We start from the raw sequence: 20,266 nt of genomic DNA on the forward strand, positions 1-20,266 counted from the left end.
GAAAGGACCAATTTTTTGAAGGCCAGTTTCTGCTGAAACGTGGAGGCTGTACCTGCAGGAAATCTTTCACTGTTTGCATTGATTTTGCTTTTTCCTCCATTTTCTTTAGCACCTCCTCTGCTTTAACACCAAACAATACATCTTTTTGAAGAGGTGCATCTAATAATTTAGCTTTGACATGATCTGGTAAGGTTTGCTCTTTGAGCCAAGCATGCCTACGTAGAACAGACCCCGTAACAGCAGCTCCACATGAGGCCTCTAAAGCATCAAAACCACACTGCAAGGTTTGTTTACCCACTTGCTCTGCACCATGCAACAAATCCTGCAACTCTTTTAAATCTGGTTGTTCTGGTTGTGTCATCTTGCTTTTCAGCTGAGATATCAAAAACTGTTGATACTTTAACATATGGAACTGACAGTTTAATGCCCTCATGGTTAAAGTGGCCGAGGTGTACACCTTTATCCCCCACCTTTCTAAAGATCTGGAATCTCTCTCTGAAGGTAATGGGTTTTTAGCAGTAGAGGCCTTAATTCCCTTGGGACCCTGTGAAATAGTTTCTGGGTTAGCAGTATGGCTTTTATATAGGAACTGGTGAGAATCAGGAACCCGGTAATACCTGTCTGGTTTAACAGGAGCTGGAGGCAAAGAATCAGGATTAAGGCTGGCTTCTGTGTACACATCATCCAATATATCTAAAACAGGAGGGATAGCCAGAGGCCTATGCTGGGGGAGCAGAAGAAATTCCCTGAGCCTTTTCTTGGAATCTGAGTAATCTTGGCCTTCCCAGTGAAAGTGTTCCCTCAATGTATGCAGGGTTCCCCAAAAGAGAAGTCCTCAGGGGGGAGACCGAGGGAATAGACTCCTCTGCATCAGAGTCTTCGAATGGAGAATAGGCACAATCCTGGTCCTCAGATAGTTCTGAGGTAATAGAAGCTTGATCTGAGGAAGGGTAGTCTTCCTCTAATCTGGGCCTTTTGTCAGAGGGGGGTTGAGAACCCCTGATAAGAGTAATCAAGTCCTCAGCCATTTTAAGCATCTGTTTTTTAGGCATGGTGCCTTGAGAGGGTGTCTGAGGAACCTGTTTTTTGGTTTTCATGGCAGTTTTAGATTTAGTGAAGGCTTTAATAGAGAAGGAGGAAGGCCTGAAGACCCCTTGAGAAATGGCAGGCCTGTCTAAATTCTGAGTTTCCCCGCCAGGAGTGGCGTCGGTATCTGTAGTAGGAATGGGGGCCGAGGAGCCTGCGACCTCGGGTACTGAAGACACTGGTAATGCATTGTCATCGGTACTCAGGGGCTGCGTAGGCGCCTCGCTGTGTACCGGAGAACCGGTAGTCGGCCTTAGCGTGGTATTAGTAGGTGGTGCTGACCTCGTAAGTCGGTCCCTATCTTTGCGTTTTTTGCGCAAAACTGGAGTTGGGAGTATTCAACGACATAATATAATTAAATTTTTTGCCAAAAAAGTGAAGGGCGAACTCCGCCCGACGCTTAATAGTGTGTTTGTTGAATCTAGCACAAAAACGGCAGGTTGAGACGTCGTGGTCTGGGCCTAAGCAAGGTATACAGTAAGAGTGGAAATCCTTATGCGGTATTTGCTTCCCACATGAAATGCAATTATTAACTTTGTCTGACATCGGTCTGAGGCAAGAAAAGTTTCCCCAACGGGGTACTTAGCTTTCAAGAAGACTTCGGCTGACAATACTTTCGTAAATCTCAGGAGCTGGCCGACCGACACTTGCGAACTGCTTCTGCTTCGGGCACCGTGCGGCAAGAAAGACTGAAGAAAATGGCGTCGGCTGCCTCTTTTATACCCCTGCCACACTGACGTCAGGGAGGAAGCGACGACAACCGACGCCGGACCTAGACTTTGGAATTCGGCCGACTGAGGACCCGCCTGGCGGCAGAATAACCCATCTGTTATGACTGCAGCTGTATGCACAATGAACATCCACCTGTTGTTCCTCAGGGGAAATCGCCTGGGGCTCCTCAAGCATGGGCTGTCCCTGTAGTAAAATGACAGGAGTCACACGAAAAACAGAGGTATTCGGGGCAGAGTCTGAAGATATAGTCAGGGGCCTCGACCCATTCAAGAGGACCCTTTCCACAACGTTGAACGCCGAAGGAGATCGAGCTTCCTGGAACACTAGTAAGGGAGTCAATCTCAACGGATCCAATGCAGGGATCAGAACTGGGCCCGAAGTGGATGGAGCGCAGAGGAGGTAGTCATGACCCGACAAGGTCAGAGCCAATGGAAAAAACTCCACCCCCTCAGATCCAACACCCAGGCTACAGCTCTGAGAGCCACTCGGATCTGAGCTAGTTGGATCCAACAGGCTCCAGACAACTGCCGGCATCGAGGAAATGGGTACCATCGGCACTGACCCCCTGACTAGGGAACCTCTCGGATCCATGTACTCCAAAACCAGGGGTTGAATCCAAGAAGGAGATATAGGTGTAAAGCAGGGAAGCAAGCTCCGCCCTACAGAGGGAGAGGGGGGGTGGCAAGACGCCCATCTGAATTTGTGTGCGAATAAATCTCCGCATCATTTTATCCATGTCACCTTCTGAAAGACTGCAGGTAGACCGCAACAAAGCTATGGACTCCGACCTGACGAGCCAGAGAACCAAAGCCCTAGAAGATGGCGTGGGCTCCTCTGGCTCTGGTGAAAACCTAGGAGATCAGAGCAGAAGAGAGTCAGGTCGGTGCCTAGTCTGAAGTCTGGGGGGAGGCCAGGTCAGAGCCGAAACATCTGGGGGACCTCTTCCTCTTATCACTCTTGTGCTCTCTCCTTCTCTCTGCCCTTTCTATGCTCTACTTCCACAGGCCTAGAGGCAGGAGGATGAGTCCTGGCCTGGGAGGGAGGGGAAGCAAGGGCGGGAGCCGAAGGAGAGGTGGTCACAGCCATGACCAAAGCAGAACTGGAGGCAGCCGCCTCCATAGAAGAGAGAAGACCCCTCATCATAAGTTTAGCCCTATGGTCTTTAAGGGCTTGCAGGTTAAAACCCACGGAAATACTACAGTCAGTTAAATGATGGGTAACACTGAAACAAAGAACACACAGAGTGTGGCCGTCAGCAGGTGACAGTTTGTGGCCACACTCTGTACATCTTTTAAAAACTTGCTTTGGTTGATCAGCCATAACCAGAGCCCAAGAAATAACCAAAGACACTCGCCACCCACAACACACTCAGAAACACAAGCACACAGAAAGCTGAAGGGGGAGGGGAGAAAGTCTTGCTACTACAGAACAACTACCTAAACTATAGAAAACTATATGCACTCAATGCACCAGTGAGGGGGGGGGGGAGGAGACCTACACTACCAACAGACACAAAGAAACTATCAAAAAAAGAAATCAGAAAGTACAAAATTCTACTCACGACCCAGAGCTCAAGGATCATGATGTGTTGTGAAGCCACGGCAAACAAGATCTGAGGGTTGGAAGGTAGTGGTGGTGTATTATGAGTAAGGGAGGAGCTTGGAGCTCAAAGTAGATGCTTGTGAAGTTGCCGGCTCTGATCCGATATGGATCCAGTACCCACAGGTTGAAGATCAAATGAAGTAAACTTCTTCAGATATTAAGGTTATCCATGCTAAGATGCATGTTACACTTTGTGCTCCTACTTACACTAACAGCTGTTTGTTCTTGTCATATCCTTATTCCTCTCCCAGATGTGAAAAGCAGCCTGCATGCTTTCAGAAAACATTAGCTTTAAACCTTGGTGAAGTGCTTTGGTTTTTATTTCCTGGCCCTGTAATCAACCTGTCTCCATAGCAACTTAAGAACACAATGTACAGCCACAGCTGCCCTCAGCTCCAGATTTCTCAACTCACACTAAACATTTATTTGCTAAGGAAAACTTTTCATTACATTCAGTGTTCACTTATTTATATGCTTACACTAAAAAAATTGTTACTAGATTAACCCTAGGACCTTAATCCAGACATTTTATGCAAAAGTATATTTCCCGATTAGCTAAAAAATGAATTGCTCTTACATTCACAGTCAGATTGCCTAATATATTACTGGAGTTGTTACAATGTAACACTAAGCCACCTTTCTGCATCAATGGTATATAACTTTCTGCTGTATTCATGATGCCTGTTTCTGCAGCTGACACACATACTGATATTCATTACAGTGTAGTACTTGGAAACATTTCTCTTTTTTTCCTGGAGAGGCACTTTTGGGTATGGTTCACAGCATATGCTAAAATCCTACAAATGCTGTTGGTTCTGTACCTTCTGAGCATTTAGAAATGTGCAGACATGTAGCACATGTACTATGTATTTTACAGATTGTACATTTTTTCAGTAAAAATGTACAGTGAATATTAGAGTATTTGGAGTTCACAAGCCTCAACCAAAGAAATGTGAGCCCAGCTTCTCATTGCATACCACACTGCATTTCTCGATTAAGCAGTGTTCTTTTCATAATTCAGTAAGTCAGTGTGTCACAGTGTACTTCCAGCAGACTGGAAATATTTTGTATTTGATGTCCATTATAATAGTAGCAGTGAATGGGCAGGGCTCATCTACATCAGCAAACAGCATAAGCAATTTGAAGATAACATTTGTGTTCTTAGTGTACTTTATGATCCACAAGTTGAAGAACTCTGAAAAATACAAACACAGTGAAATGCTCACTGAGGTTCCACTCAGTTCACATTTAGCAATGGTATGATCTGTAAATGTATCAAAATCAATATTTGAAAGTGGAGCTGATGTCATGTTATCAGATCAGTGGAAGATAACAGCACATGCCACACACGGTACCATTTATCAATACTTACTGGGTGCTTCTGCAGAGCACCTGTGTGTTATGGAGCATGAAGCCAACTTACATGGAGATGTGCAAATGGGATTGCAAAAACTTGAATTTTAATGAACCTCATTAACTATGTATGGCACAAATGGTACTTAAAGGTGGGTGCACATTAGCTGCACTTTGATTTTGTGATTCGGAGTGAGAGGTACATCGGCAATTGGTAGCATTTCTGTTTTGATGATTAGTAAATCTCTTCAAGTCAGTCATTTCTAAAGGTACCTAGTTAAATTAATTTTTACTCAAATGCTATCATTAACAGGAGTTGTAACAAGTTAATGGAGTGATGGTGGTTTGAAATTTATGCATGCAAGTGTTGTTGTTTTAAATAATTGATTTCAGTCCCATATGCAGTAGATAGACTTGTACTGCAAATGATAACAGTAAAAGCTGATTTGCGGATCATCCGTAATTCTTACTGGTAATTCCTTGCACTTGGTGGTGTAACAACGGAAAAAAAGAAGTTATGTCTTACCATAACGTTTCATCTGTATTGTTGATCTTCTTCCATTCATCACTGATGGGTTTGGTTCCGAGCCACTCGGAACAGTGTCGGCCTAATACCAAGCTCGCATTCACCAAAACCCTCGAGCTAAGCTGCTACCCACAATGCCCTTCTCCCTGTTACCTCAGATCAAGTTTGCATAAGACATATAGAAATAAAGCAGAGGCTATTTCTGCGCAAAACCCCTGACACACCACAAGGACCCATGACATCCACCAGGAGCCGTTAGTGGGGGTCGGAAGGAGGGATGTGATGAATGGAAGAAGCTCAACAACACAGATGGAACATTATGGTAAGACATAACTTCTTTATCTGATGTTGTTAATCTTCTTTCCATTCATCACTGATGGGACAGAATCCCACACTACCTGAGAAACCTGGGTGGCCCTTATGGAAGAAAATTCCTGAGCACCATTGAGCTGAAGGCTGCTCTTCCCCTGGAGACCATATCCAACTTGTAATGTTTGATGAAAGTGTGTGGTTTAGCCCAAATGGCTGATGCTTAAATGTTGTCCATAAAGGCTCTGGATTGAAAAGCTACAGAGGTTGCTACAGCTCTAGTGGAATGTGTTTTGATGTTGTGAGGTCCAGGCTCGTTTGTACGTAAATATGAAAAAGAAATACAATCTCTGAGACACTTTGATAAAGTGACTTTTGAAACAGCATATCCCATTCTTGGACCAGAGAAGGAAATGAAAAGTTGGTCTGTCTTGTGGATAAATTTAGTCCTGTCTAGGTAAACATGTAGTTGCCTATGCACATCCAAGGAGTGTAGGCAGTATTCTCCTTTATTGGAATAGTTCGGGAAAAACACTGGGAGCTCAACGGATTGGTTCACAGAAAAATCAGAAACCACTTTGGGGAGAAAAGATGGATTAGTACGTAAAGATACTCTGTCTTTATGAAATATTAGGTATGGTCTCTTGATGCATAAGGCCTGTAATTCTAAGATCCATCTAGCTGAAGTGACAGCTACCAAAAAGAGAGATTTCCATGACAGAAATTTGAGATCACATTTTGCAGCAGGCTCAAAAGGGGGTTGAGACAGAGACTGCAGTACTAGGGTCAGATTCCACATCTCTAAGGGACGCCTAATTGGAGGTCTGCTGAGAAACATTCCTTTGAGAAAGGTTTTGCATAGGTGAATGGACATAATTGGAGTGCCCTGTAATCCGTTATGAAAATTGGAAATTGCAGCTAAATGGACTCGTATGGTAGAGGCTGATGCTTCATTTTCAAAGAACTCAGACCACAAACTAATCACCCTGGATATACATATCCCACCTCCACCCCCAACACAAAAGAATACAGTGAAAAACTTCTCAAAAGCCGACTTTACACTTCTTAAAACTGAGATGGTATCCTTTAAGCCCACTGGGGCAGTGGAAACCACACCCCACAATGCAGAATCCTTCACAAATGCTTTCTACGGACATCTCCAAGAATGCATGGATCATGCAATCCCAAATAAAACCAAGACCCTCTCCACCAAAGGCAGGCATCCTGTCTGGTGGACCCCAGCCATAAACAAATTGTATAACAAAAGAAGGAAGCTACTGCACGTCAGAGCAAAATCCCATAAAGAGAAGGCATCTCTGATCAGCGCTAGTAGAAAGCTACGTTCTCTCATAAAAACATCCAAGGCCAACTTTGACAGAAAAATCACTATGGACACTAAAGATAACCACAAGGCCTTCTTCAGCTATGCTAGAAACCTGGGCGGAAACCCTCAGATATGTTCAGAGTTAGTTCACAATGACAAAAAATACACAGAACCCACAGATATTGCCAACATTCTGGCAGACAGGTTCAGTGCAAATTTCTCCCCTCCCTCACCCTCAAAAGAAGAAATACTCATCCCAGCTGACTGTAACCGCCCTGTCATCTCAGATGTCCAGGTGAGAACCGCCCTCAGCAAAGCTAAAAACACAGCATCAATGGGACCAAATGGTATCCCGGGTTGCGTGTTACGAGAACTCCAAGAGGAGCTAAACCCGCACATAAAAATGCTATTTAACCTTAGCCTTACTACAGGATATGTACCTGAAAACTGGCGTACAGCAACAGTAGTCCCACTCCACAAAGGAGGCACCTCTACTGACCCTGGTAACTACCGCCCCATAAGCTTAACCAGCCTGGTCTGCAAAGCTATGGAAAGAATCATTATGGAACTAATAAACAGAGACATTGGGGACTTACAAACACTTGATCCCACCCAATTCGGCTTTGTAAAGGGCAGATCCTGCCTTTTAAACCTGGTTGACTTTTTCAAAACAGTCACTAGAGCCATTGACGAGGGCAAAGCAGTCCATACAGCCTACCTGGACTTGGCTAAAGCTTTCGACACAATACCCCACTCTGGCATCATAGACAAGCTCAACAGCTTAAATGTAAATCCATATGTCACAAGATGGGTGGCAAACTGGCTAAAGGATAGAACCCATAAAGTCAAAATCGCTGGAGCCATGTCAGACTCAAAGCCAGTGACAAGTGGTGTCCCACAGGGCTCTGTCCTGGGACCCTTTTTGTTCAGCATTTATTTCTCAGATGTGAAAGCAAACATGGGTGCATTGTGGCTGACAAAGTTCGCAGATGACTGCAAACTAGACGCCATAGTCGATACACCAGCTGACACATACATCCTACAGAAAGGCCTCACTGAAACGGACAACTGGTGCCGGAATCATGGCCTTAAACTAAATGCCAAAAAATGTATAGTCATCCCCTTTGGGAAAAACAAAGTGCCCACAAATTATCACATAGGCGGTAACCCATTGAGTACAGAAAAAGTAATCAGAGACCTGGGGACCCAAGTCGATAGTGACCTCTCATTTGACACCCATGTTGCCAAAGTGGCTAGAAAGACTTTCTACCTTGCCCACCTTATCATGAAGGGATTTACATCCAGATCAAAGGAGGTCACTGTGCCCCTGTACTCCTCCCTTATCAGGCCCATGACTGAGTACAATGCCCCATTTGGTATGTACCTCACCCGGCACTTGCAACAGCTGGAGAGACCCCAAAAGTACCTCACCAAAAGGATCAAGGGTTTCCAACATATGTCATATGCTGCCAGGCTAAAGAAACTCCAACTCTATTCAGTAGCATACCGCCTACTCAGAGGTGACCTGTGCCTGACGTACAAGGCCATGTTCCATCAGGAATTGATGGACATGCTCCATCTCAAAAAATCCAAATCCATCAGAACCATGAGAGCTAAAGATTTGAACCTCAGCACAAATATGAATAGGACATGCTGGAGGGACAAATTCATAACTCAGAGGCTTCCCATACTCTGGAACAGAATCCCAGTTTATGTTAGGCAGAGCCCCTCACTGACTCTCTTCAAGAGAAACCTTGACGAGTGGATGGGAGATCATAGGTTTACCCCAGGGGTCATCTCTGTGTCACTACTAGACAGAGGCACAGTAAACTAATTCTATTATGTAAGGGGGTCTTCACTGTGTCACTACTAGACAGAGGCACAGTATTCTAAATCTATTCTGTACACTTTTGTACCATTACATGGGGTGGCGAAAGCCACATCACTATGGCTAGGCTTATAAATGCCCCAGGGCAGATAGCCTAGTAACCAAACTATGAAACTATGAAACTATAAGATATTGAGGGGCTGAGAAGGAATCTAGCATATGTTCTTTAGACCATAGAGAAAACCTTTTCCATTTATCTGTATAAAGTTTTCTGTTGGATGGTTTATGGGAGGCCAGAATGATATCACGAACAGGTGAGGAAAGGGCTTCCTGCCTGGCAACTAACAGAAGTGGAGAAGCCAAGCCATCAGTTTGAGACTGGACAGATTTGGGTGAGTCAACTGGACAGATTTGGGTGAGTCAACCCTAGAGGTGAGAAATTAAGTCTGGATGAGTGTCCAGGATCCATGAAGGCTATAGCAGATGGCCAGAGGAAGGGGAACCACACTTGACAAGGCCGCCAGAATGGGGCAATGAGGATCACCTTGCATCTCAACCAAGAATAGAGGTATCAAGGGAATTGGAGGATAAGCGTAGAGGAGACATGTGGGCCAACCGTGAGTCAGAGCATCTCTCGGGGGCCCCCCTCTGGGAAAAAGAGGGCAAAGTAGCTGCTGCATTTGTTGTTTGAGGGGAGGAGAAGAGGTCGCAGCAGGGCTGGCCCCATCGGCTGAAAATTTCTGTCATCACTTTGGGATTGAGAGACCACTTGTGTGAAAATACAATGCATCTACTCAACCTGTCCACAACCACATTGGAACTCCCTGGGATGTTTGTTGCTATTAAAAAGCAGTCGGAAGCTATCGCCCAGTGCCAAATTCTCATGGCCTCTCGACACAGGGGGTAGGATTTGGTTCCTCCTTGTTTGTTGATATACCAGACTACTGGCATATTGTCTGACTGAATTGCAATCGTTCCAGAGGGAAGAAGTGGATGTAATGCCTGCAACGCTAACAGCACCACTCTTAACTCCAGAACACTGATATGCAGGTTGGCCTCTAAGCTCGATTAAGTGCCTTGGACTGTCCTTCTCTGAAAATGGCCCCCCACCCTATCAGGGAAGCATCCGTGGTCACAGTGGCATTGGGTTGAGGGGTCTGAAAGGGGCGACACCAAAATTCTGCATCTGGCCTCATCCACCAGAGGAGATCTTGTTTGTAAGAGTTGGTTATGAGCACTTGCGAGTTTAGGGGGTGAAGATTTGCAAACCACTGGGACAATAGGAGCCACTGTAACAGTCTCATGTGTAACCTTGCCAGAGGAACTATCAGAATGGCTGCAGTCATGGACCCCAGAGCCTGATAAACTTCCCTTGCTGACACCTTCTTTTGACAGAGTATCACACGCACTTGCAATCTTAACCTCTGAAGCCTGTGAGCTGGGAGAGATACCAGGCAGGATCATGTATCAAAAACTGCCCCTATAAATTCCAACTGTTGGGTAGGTTCTAAGGTTGGATTTCTCCCAGTGTACAGTGATGCCCAGGGACTCCGCTAGTGAAAGGATGTATCAAAGGGCCATAGTCAGAAGATGCTTGGTGGGGGCGGAGAGGAGCCAATCGTCTAAATATGGAAACACCTGGAATCCTTGAAGTCTCAGATGAGCTATCACCACTGCTAGACATTTCATGAACACTCTGGGGGCCATAGAGAGTCCGAATGGCAAGGCTCAGAACTGGTAACATTTGGTTCCTAGCCAGAAGCGAAGGAGACTCCTGGAGCATTTGTCCATTTTGATGTGGTAATACGCATCCCGGAGGTCAATCGAGCACATCCAAACATCCTCCCTAAAAAATGGGAGAATGGATTGAATAGTGGCCATGCAGAATTTGGTTTGTACAACTGATTTGTTTAAATGGGTGAGATCCAGGATGGGTCTCCAGTCCCCGGTCTTTTTTGACACTAAAAGGAATCTTGAGTAAAACCCGAATCAGAACTGGTCTGGAGAGACTGGTTGGATGACTCTTTTTTGGCACAGCTTTCTTATCTCTGAAGCTGCTTCTTCCCTTTGATTAGGTGGAACATTGGGAAGGTTTTTTGTAGGTTTTGGATGGGAGGTTAGAGGGATGTAGTAGCCTCTGGAGATTATTCTCTGCACCCATCGATCATTTGTAATAAAGCGCCAGGCAGTTTGGTGCAGAGAAAAACGAGCCTCAGCTGCTTCCAGAGGAAAGCAATTGGGCAACACTTCAGCAGCATTGATAATATCGCCCAGAGAAGGAATCTTTGGAGTCTTGTTTTCAGGGACCCCCTCTGCCACTAAAGGGGTGTATTCCACCATTAAAGCCCTCTCTGCCTCTGAGGGAATCCTTGCCACGTGCGTTACGGAAAGGACCCTGAAATTTCTTGTGCCAGATTTTCCCAGTCCTCTGGTTCCTGGAAAAATAACGTTGATGCTTGGAAAAATGTAGGCCAACAGCAAAAAGAGTCTTTCCATCTTGCTCACACCTGGCTATCATGTCTTTCACTTTAGAACCAAATAAGGAAGATGGTTCAATAGGGGCATTCAAAAAGGAGGACTTGAAAGAGTCCGCGAGGTGACAGATGCGCATCCAGGCATGACACCTCATGACGATGCCTGCACACACAGCTCTGGCCGCCCCTTCATTTGCGTGGGAGAGGCAGCCTCATGGACGAATTGGAAATAGATTCAAGGGTGGCAAGTTGAGAGGCAACCTTGTCCTGTGCCTCATCAGAAACTTGACATGCAAGGGATCCAGAAAGTTTGGCAATCAGATCTCTTTGGAGCCTCGTGAAGTGTGCCAAGTAGTTCAGAGACCTGACAGCAAAGGTTGCTGAAGCAAAGACTCACTTCACCAACCTGTCCACAGCCTGAGACTCCCTGTTGGGTGGGTGGACAGTAGGACTTTCTTCCACTAGATCCTTTTTAGTGGCCGCCACCACCACCACCATAGCATCAATTGGCAAACCTCTAGAACAGTGTGGATGCTCTTCCAGGGGAGAAAGAATCTTGTCGGGTCTTCAGGGAAAGGCCTCAATAGAGTCAGGGTTCTGTCAAGCATGCTGCACAAAGAGCTGGATTAACTCGTCGGCAGGTGGGGGTAACCCAAGAGGTAGAAGACAAGGAGCAAAAAGCCTGCAGGAACACGGATTCCTCTAAGCAAGTGTTGGAGGGCTTCCAGCCACCACTCTGTTTTAATATTTCCACGATGTCTCCAAAGGAGACGTCATCCGGGGGTGACCATGGGGACCTCTCCCCATCATCATAGTCCATATCTTCTATCAAAGACTCTTCAGGAGAGTCTATGTGCTTCCTCTTGCACACCTTCTTCCGAGGAGATTCCTCAGTGGGAATATTTGAGAAAAACTTGGAATGGTGGGTACCCCAAACTGGGATTTCCTGAGGCTTCTCCTCCTGGTGTCCCGGGGAGGTGGCTCATAGTAGTTGTAGTTCAGAGGGGGCAGGATGAAGTTCCGAAGTCAGAGGAGTGCTTCCTGAAGCAAGCATCCTCTCCATCACCCAAAAAGCAGACCCACCCGAAGGGGAGTGGGAGCCCAGAACCGAGAAGGACAACCTCAGAACTGGGGTCACACCCCACTCCATCAGACTCACTCCCAGGGATGAAGCCTCAAGCAGGATAAGGGCAGGTGTTATCCCTGGATCCAAGGGAAGAACCAATAAAATGCTCAGAACCTCAAACCAAAGGGATGGCCTCAAAGCCTCAGTGACAATCACTGTCGGCGCTGAGGAATGCGGTTCCACAAAAGACGTCGGAGCAATGGGCTTTGGAACCGATGGGTCCAAAGAAGGAGTATACATTGGAGTCCTAGGAGAGATAGACCCAAGTCCCAGAAGGGGATGAGTCTTAGGAACATTTGGTATCCCTCTGGTCGTTAACAGCTGATCTAACAGGGACATCACATCAAGTTCAGATAGACTCCTGGTGGACCTCATGGATACTCCTGAAGGGGAATCAGGTCGATCCAAAAAGGGGCTGTACATTTGACCCAGGAATGGATCCAAAGAGGGGGAGTATCAGGTCTGTGGTGTTTGAGCTAGTGGCACCATAGTCTCTAATTTGGAGACAGGAAGCAAAGGATTCAATGGAGCAGTAAAAGGGCTCGGTGCCGAAGAGGCACTCGGAGTTGATGCTATCGGTTCCAAAGTAATGACAGAGGTCGGAACCGCTTTTGATGTAGTCAAAGGCATGGTCGGTGCCATAGCTGTAGTGGAAGGCAAGGTCGGTGCTGTAGCTATAGTGGAAGGCAAGGTCGGTGCCGTAGCTGGAGGAGTTGGTGCCGAAGGTGGCGCCAACATCAAGAATCTGGCAATATCCATGGCTTGAGTTGTAATAATATTCGGAGCAGAGCTCGGAACAGCAGTAGTTGGAGCCACAGTAGCAAGTCTATGCTCCGAGGAAGTTTTGCGGGCCTTATGTTTAGGTGTCTTACCCCCATCACCAGCTGATGATTTTCTTGTCGTTCATTGGAGGGGTTGAGACCTCAGACACAGAAAAGGCCTCTGAAAAAGGAGAAGCAAGAAGGCCTTTCAAAATCAATTTGTTCTTATGTTCATTCAGCATCCGCTAACTGAAACTTTGACAGATTTGACAGGGGGGATTAAGAGAGAGACGAGAAACCCCCAGGCGATCAACATAGTCATTGTGAGAGTCGCTGTTTGGGAGTTTATCACTGCAAGAGATGCAGTGTTTAAACCCCGAAGACCATTTTTTATCAGACATGTCCACAAACACACTTATCACAAGTTTACTAAACAAGAATATCAAAAAAGGAAAACACCTGGAAAGGAAAGAAAGAGGAAAGAAGATACCAACGATGGTATCAAGGGATGCCACAAGAGTAAGGAGAGGACATACCAATGATGGTAAAAAGAATTACCCAATGGGTAGAGCTAGTTAGGAAAGTTACAAATAACTCTAAATGAGTAAAGTAGAAAGGAGGTAAATTTAGAGAGTGACTAAATAAGAGATCTACATCCAAATATAAAGAAAAATGCCACTTAGCTTGACAGCTTAGTGAAACGCTGCTATATGGCTAATGAGATCTGAGATAACAGGGAGAAAGGCATTGTGGGTAGCAGCTTAGATCAAGAGTTTTTGGTGTACGCGAGCTTGGTATAAGGCCGACACGGTTCTGAGGGGCTCAGAAACGAACCCATCAGTGATGAATGGAAAGAAGATTAACAACATCAGATGTACAGATTCTGACAGTATCCATATGTAATATGTTATGTTGATATTACAGATATTTCTTAATTCATGCTTCTAAACAAAACTGTTAAAAATGTGCTGTTATGCATATTTTTTTCAATGATGCTTCTTAAAAAGGTGGTATCACTACTGTCTCAGTATACTAAGGATCCATACTGTCTGTGGCCTGCCTACAGATCATGAGGTTTCCAATGCTTTCCGTAGGTTGTTACATTGTCACTTGCTGTAGTATCTTAATGTGCAATGCATGCAGACTCCTGTGAAATAATGCTGTTGTCTTTGAACCTCCATTCAACAGATATGTAGTGTGAGGGGCTATAATCCCACTTACAAAATGTAAAGATATTACAAATTATGTTGATTTTACAAATGTTATGTATGAAGGCATTGCTGTTAAATTTTATATGTCATTTTAGTATTTACCAAAAACAGTGTCATACAGACTTTTGCACTGCTTAAAATGCATACTATGCTGACATGTTGTTCACGGACTCAAATGTATAAATGGGCTCACACAGGAATATTATCATGTGCGTATGTATTACTGTTTTTCAGATGGCCAACCATCTTAGGGGTGACAACATCTCTCCCCCACAAGGAAAATTACATCATAATTGATGTTCTCCTGTAACATGGATGGAGACTCTTAGGTCATTCTGGTGATATAGTTTGGAGAAGTGAAATCTGGACCGACCTCACCAACATGACAAATGCAGTTGGAGGCCACAACTGATCCCTTGATGCCTGTAGACAATGCTGCTCAAACATGATCCTTCAACCAGCCAATAGAGTGAGATGTTATGAGAGCTCAAGGAATGGCACTGGTGTGGATCACCATTGACCCCCCGATGACATCACAATAGTTCTGTCCTCACTTTATACAGCAAGAGGGGAGTGATGCATCACCAGGGGTGGGACTGAACCTGGAGTTCCAGACTGAACATGAATGTCTTTCATTCCATAACATGGATGCGTATAGAGACAGTCGGTGCATATTGCTGTAGCATGCATATTTATGTATCGTTGTTTTTGATTTACAGCAGCAGAGTTGAGCCATGCACACACAGGGTGGGGATAATGAATGTAAGTCTAATGACATGTATTCATATAACTGAAGTAAAGACAGAGCAGTCCAAACAACATTTCTAATGCTGTTTGCATTAATATCAACAGGTCCATCTACTTAAGAACTAAACCATGGATCAGCAGATGAGTGTCTCCATACTGTTACTGTGATCACTACCTTGTTATTGCCTCAGCCTTTTTTCATGGCACTGCTGTTTACTGCCATACTGTTATTTACCTAACATTGTACACTACAAGTACATCCTGTGGGGGTCTAAGCCACGCAGGATCAAGTGCAAACAGACCAGATATATTACGGCAAAATTGTCAAAGCTTGCATCGATGTCGCACACATGGATATACAACATTTATGTCAATATTTGCCAATAGAGGCCCATCTGGTATACAGTTGTAACATCCATCATGTGAGTATTTGCAGGCCATGTTACAGTGTTGTATATGTGATGCTGTCAGTATTGTTTTAGCTAAATACATGACTATGTTGCCTCTCTCTTTACTTTCCCAATGCAGGATACACACTACAACCCACAGCAGGAGTCTGTCACTGGTATGTTATTAACTATGCTTCATACCAATCATTGCTATTAAGCCTTTTGCTGTCCTCCATTAATATTATATCCTTTTTCCCATTCCTACTCCAGTCTACATCATGATCAAGTGCATATATGAGTGGTATGTGTATGTCAAATCTTCTGCATGTTTTAACTGTGTTCACTTGGTTAATGTTGGCAATGATGTGATCCGTAACGCTGTTTTTTTCCTACAATAGTTGAAATTCATCCCTCTTTGACAGCACAATTTTCCCATAAGGGGTTGGAGAGTCTGTCCATGATATTGACAGTGATATTGCTGCCCCTGTATCCACAGATATGGAAGTAAACTTGTCTATCCATTTGGAGGATGATGGCACAATGGATGTTGAACAGGGTGAGGTCATGGCCAACAGACCCCAGTTGAGAGCACTGTTGATGGCAGTTCCACACAACAACCAGAAACACGGCATCACGATAGACATAGGTGAGTAAATGTTGTGCATGGCCAGTTGTCAGAGGGTGTCCAACTCCTGCTGCAGAGAGTCACAGCAATGGCATCAGTCAGACATCCATGGACTTGCACATGCCACAGATCATGTGGCATACCAGCTGTGTGTCATGCATGAAGGACAAGAGCGCAGATGTAGTGAGATAATGACTGCATTGGCCGCTCAGAATGATAGCCTTCTAGCTGTGGCATGGTCGGTAGAAATCCTGGCCTCTATGGTACTGCAGCAATGTCATATTGCCAGCAGAATTCTGCATTCCTGACAGTGCTCAACAGACTGCAACATAGGGGAGGCAGGCCACCTGCCGACAGAACAACCACTGGTCATTAAGAACTGCTGTCTGTGTTCCAACATACACACAGTGCAACTGCTGGCCCATCTGGTGTGGTCCTGCCAGTAACAAGGCCTTCAACTCACAATCACGCTTCTTCAGCTCAGCATGGTGTACTCACCCCCTCAATCTCTGTGTAGCAATCAGGGCAACATGTATCAGTCCATGGTCAGGACAGATAGGACCATGGTGTAAGACATCAGTGAGGTCATCCTAAACTGTGCTAGAGTGTGTACAACAGTATAGTACACATAGCTGGTTCATATTATTAAATTACCATTTTACTATGCTATGTCTTCTGATATTAAAAGATCTGCATTATGTCTTGTGTAGATTCTCTTTCTTCATACAATTATATTGTAGAGACAGAGATGTGTAGCACTGATGTGTGTCTCTTACTGCTTTTTATGCAGTGATACAACAGTCTGGGTGTGTTTGCATACCTGTGTCAGTCGTGCCCTGAGTTGATCCCTGTTGTGACACAATTATATATGTTCATGTTATAATATATTATGATTATGGTGTTATGAGTGATGCTCAGTGTGTTCATCTAGTGGACAGCTGCTATTAAATGCAATCTGTGTTCCTGTGGTGGAGCAACACCTGAACATCAATGTTCAATCTCTGTACTCATGTACGTGTGGCTTGTGATGACCCAAAGATGTGGATCAGACTTGATGTGTTACCTGGGCCTGCACTTGTGGTTACATCCTATGTTGCTTATTCCTGTGTCCTCTGTCCCCTACATCCTCCTGTTCCTCCTCTAATACCTGTCAGATGTCATCTTCAGACATCTGGAATTCTTGAGGTAGTTCACTCACACCTGCAGCTGGAAAACCACCATGTGCTCTAGTTAGCATGTTGTGCAGCATGGTACACACCGTTATTATCTGTGCTTCCTTTTAAGGTGTGTATTGCCGTGTACCCCGAGATGTGTCCAGACATCTAGTGCAATACACCAAACACACACTCTATGGTGTTTCTAGTTGTGTGTGCTCTATTGTAGGCTTCCTGAGCAGGGTTACATGTTTCATGGTACAGTGTCATTAGCCACGGCTCAAGTGGGCAACCACAGTCACCTGATGTGGGGAGTGGAAACAAATTTGGTCAGAGTGGCCATCCTAGGTGTGCTCCTGTAGTTACCTAGTAGTAGTCCCTCAGGTATTTCAACTTGCTGGAATGCTGCCCTCTGTCCACTTTCCCTCCATATGGCAACATCATGGACACTTCTAGGGTGTGTTGCCATGATGCTTACTATGCTGCAATCTGCTGCACACACAATGTGGTAGCTGATGGATGGCCAGTTGTTTATGTTTATGTATCAGTCTGCTTCAGGATATGCTAGTGTGTTGATAGGTATGTCTGTGCAATCTACTGCATGAAGTACAGAGGGGAAGTTTGTGATGCTGTAAAATTGTTGCATTATAGTTCTCTGTTTGATGGTGGAGAATGGAAAGTGTATGTAGTCATCCACCTTGCTGCATATTTCTTCCAGGAATTTTGCCAGAATAAGGCTGTCATTTGTCTGTAATACTCCTACAGCATCCCCATGTGTCTTTGGAATGCCGCAGATGCAAGTACACCCAGGCTAAGACACACTTTGGTTTCAAGGGGGGTGGGATTTTATTGCAGGATCTGCACAGGCATGTGTGGGGTACACATGTTGCAAATAGCTTGTGCCAGTTATTTACTAGTCAGGCAACTGGTTTAGTTGCAGCCTTGCTCTGACTCTAGCTGGCTGCCTTCTAGAGTGCACAGACACAGCCTCATTTATGGCCTGTATCATGGCAGCCTGTTACAGTTCATTAACAGTAGTTTGCATTTTTATATATTTGTGATGTCTTACTACCGATTTCTCAGAAATCCATAGTATTCTCTTTAATTCCTTGGGGTCCATAAAGCATACTCTGAGGATTTATGAAACAGAATCAGCATGGCTGTGTGTCGCATTTAAGTTGGTTGTGTGCACACTATGTGTTTTGGAATCCCTAATTATCCTATGCTGAATATATAAGTACTTGGACTGCCTTCGGTGTCTTTTCTGAAATAGCGTTCACAGCAGGTGTGCTGTCCGCAAATAGCTTCCATGAACTTTTTTTTTTTTTTTTTTTTTGGGCTGTAATTTACAAAATAATTTCTTCAGTGTGCAGGTCTACGCCCACTATCTTACATATAGCTGTTCTTTAAGCTGATGTCATTTAACTATTTCAGTATTACTGAATACTGCAAGGGTTTATCATTACTGTTTACAATTTTCTTGAATAAATAGCAAGAACTGCTACTGCATAAAACTGTCAATAATAATATTATTTAATTGATCTATACCATACTGTTTTATGACATATAATACTGTCTTTAATTCAGCTCGCTGAGCTGGCCTGCACTCTGATAACTCAGTTATGTAAGTCCATGCCTCTGGTGTACTCTGATAAACTGTAATTTCTTCAGAAAATATATAAAATTTTGAACTGTTTTCATATACACATTTTTACTAGAACTGAACTGATTTTGGATGCTTACTTTGTCTATCCTTTAAAAGTATGTGAAGTTTCCTCATATGGTAAAATTACATTGCATTCTTTTCCTGACATGAGATTTGAACGTGTGGTTTCAGTGACACATAATATTTATGCTGCACTCTTTTCTTGCATGGGATCTGAACTTTTGACTGGTCTGTCACTTTTAAAAATGCAACATTGACTTTAAATTCTACATTCTGTAAAATAAGCAAAACATTACTATCTGTAAATGCACTTCTGTCTCTATCTGTATCAAGATACTAGTTAGGCAATGCAACACTTTATTACTGTAACTCAAATGTCTTAACAATGTCAGCTAAAACAAAACAATAACACATATGATCATAGGAAGTTACTAGTCTAATGACACTAAGGCCCTTACAAGCCTAGACAAGTTCTATCCTTATTTCCACAATCAGCACCGAATACCTCTGTCCAAGAGGGCCACAAGTGGAACCCCCAGGGTGAATTTAATGTTACCCATCCAATCATCTAGACTGTGTTTGAAGAGAGCTAATGAGGTGCTCTGTTTGACATGAAGTGGGAGTCTATTCCAAAGGTTTGGTAACCTCTGGGAGACAAATCTGTCCTTCCAGCAGGTTCTATTAATGTCACATACCAAGTTAAGGTCTTTAGAGTGAGTAACCCATATACTATTTGACTTACAGATATGCAGCATTTCCAATAAAGCAGGGTCAGAGATTGCCTTGTATGCAAGGCAGAGACTGGGTCTGAGTAGTCTGTATGAAACAGAATAAACTGACAGTGATTTTGGATGATCCACATAGCACAGATGCTGAAGACCTTGAATTTTCCTTGTGAGGAACCTCTGTGGTCTCTCCAATTGCTATAGGTGCATGGAAAGCTACATACCAAAAGGGCTGCTGTACTAAATTATTGGCCTGTTGAGGGAAGAGAACAAGGAGGTTATAACTTTTTTTCTGGAGGCAAAGCCCTTACTTATAAGATGAGCAATACAGAATGCCCTTCTTACCACTGTGGGGACAAGGTGGTCAAAGGTAAGGTTGCTGTCAACATGTATGCCCAGGTCTGTCATCACTGAGTGCGTACATGACATAAAATTCATTTGCCAGATCTGTAACTGTAAACCATACTTTTTCTGTGAATTTAACTTGATTGTCATTTCTAGTATACCATAAACAACATGTGCTTCCAGAATTGTAATGCATATACCAGTTTTAAATCTAGTACTAGCCTGAATCTGTTACCTCCATAAGATAACTGCATTATAGTCAGTGAAGAGTAATGCACACCTT

Source organism: Protopterus annectens, chromosome 4.part1, assembly GCF_019279795.1.
Source record: "Protopterus annectens isolate FY-2018-M chromosome 4.part1, PAN1.0, whole genome shotgun sequence".
In the NCBI taxonomy this organism is placed as follows: Eukaryota; Metazoa; Chordata; order Ceratodontiformes; family Protopteridae; genus Protopterus; species Protopterus annectens.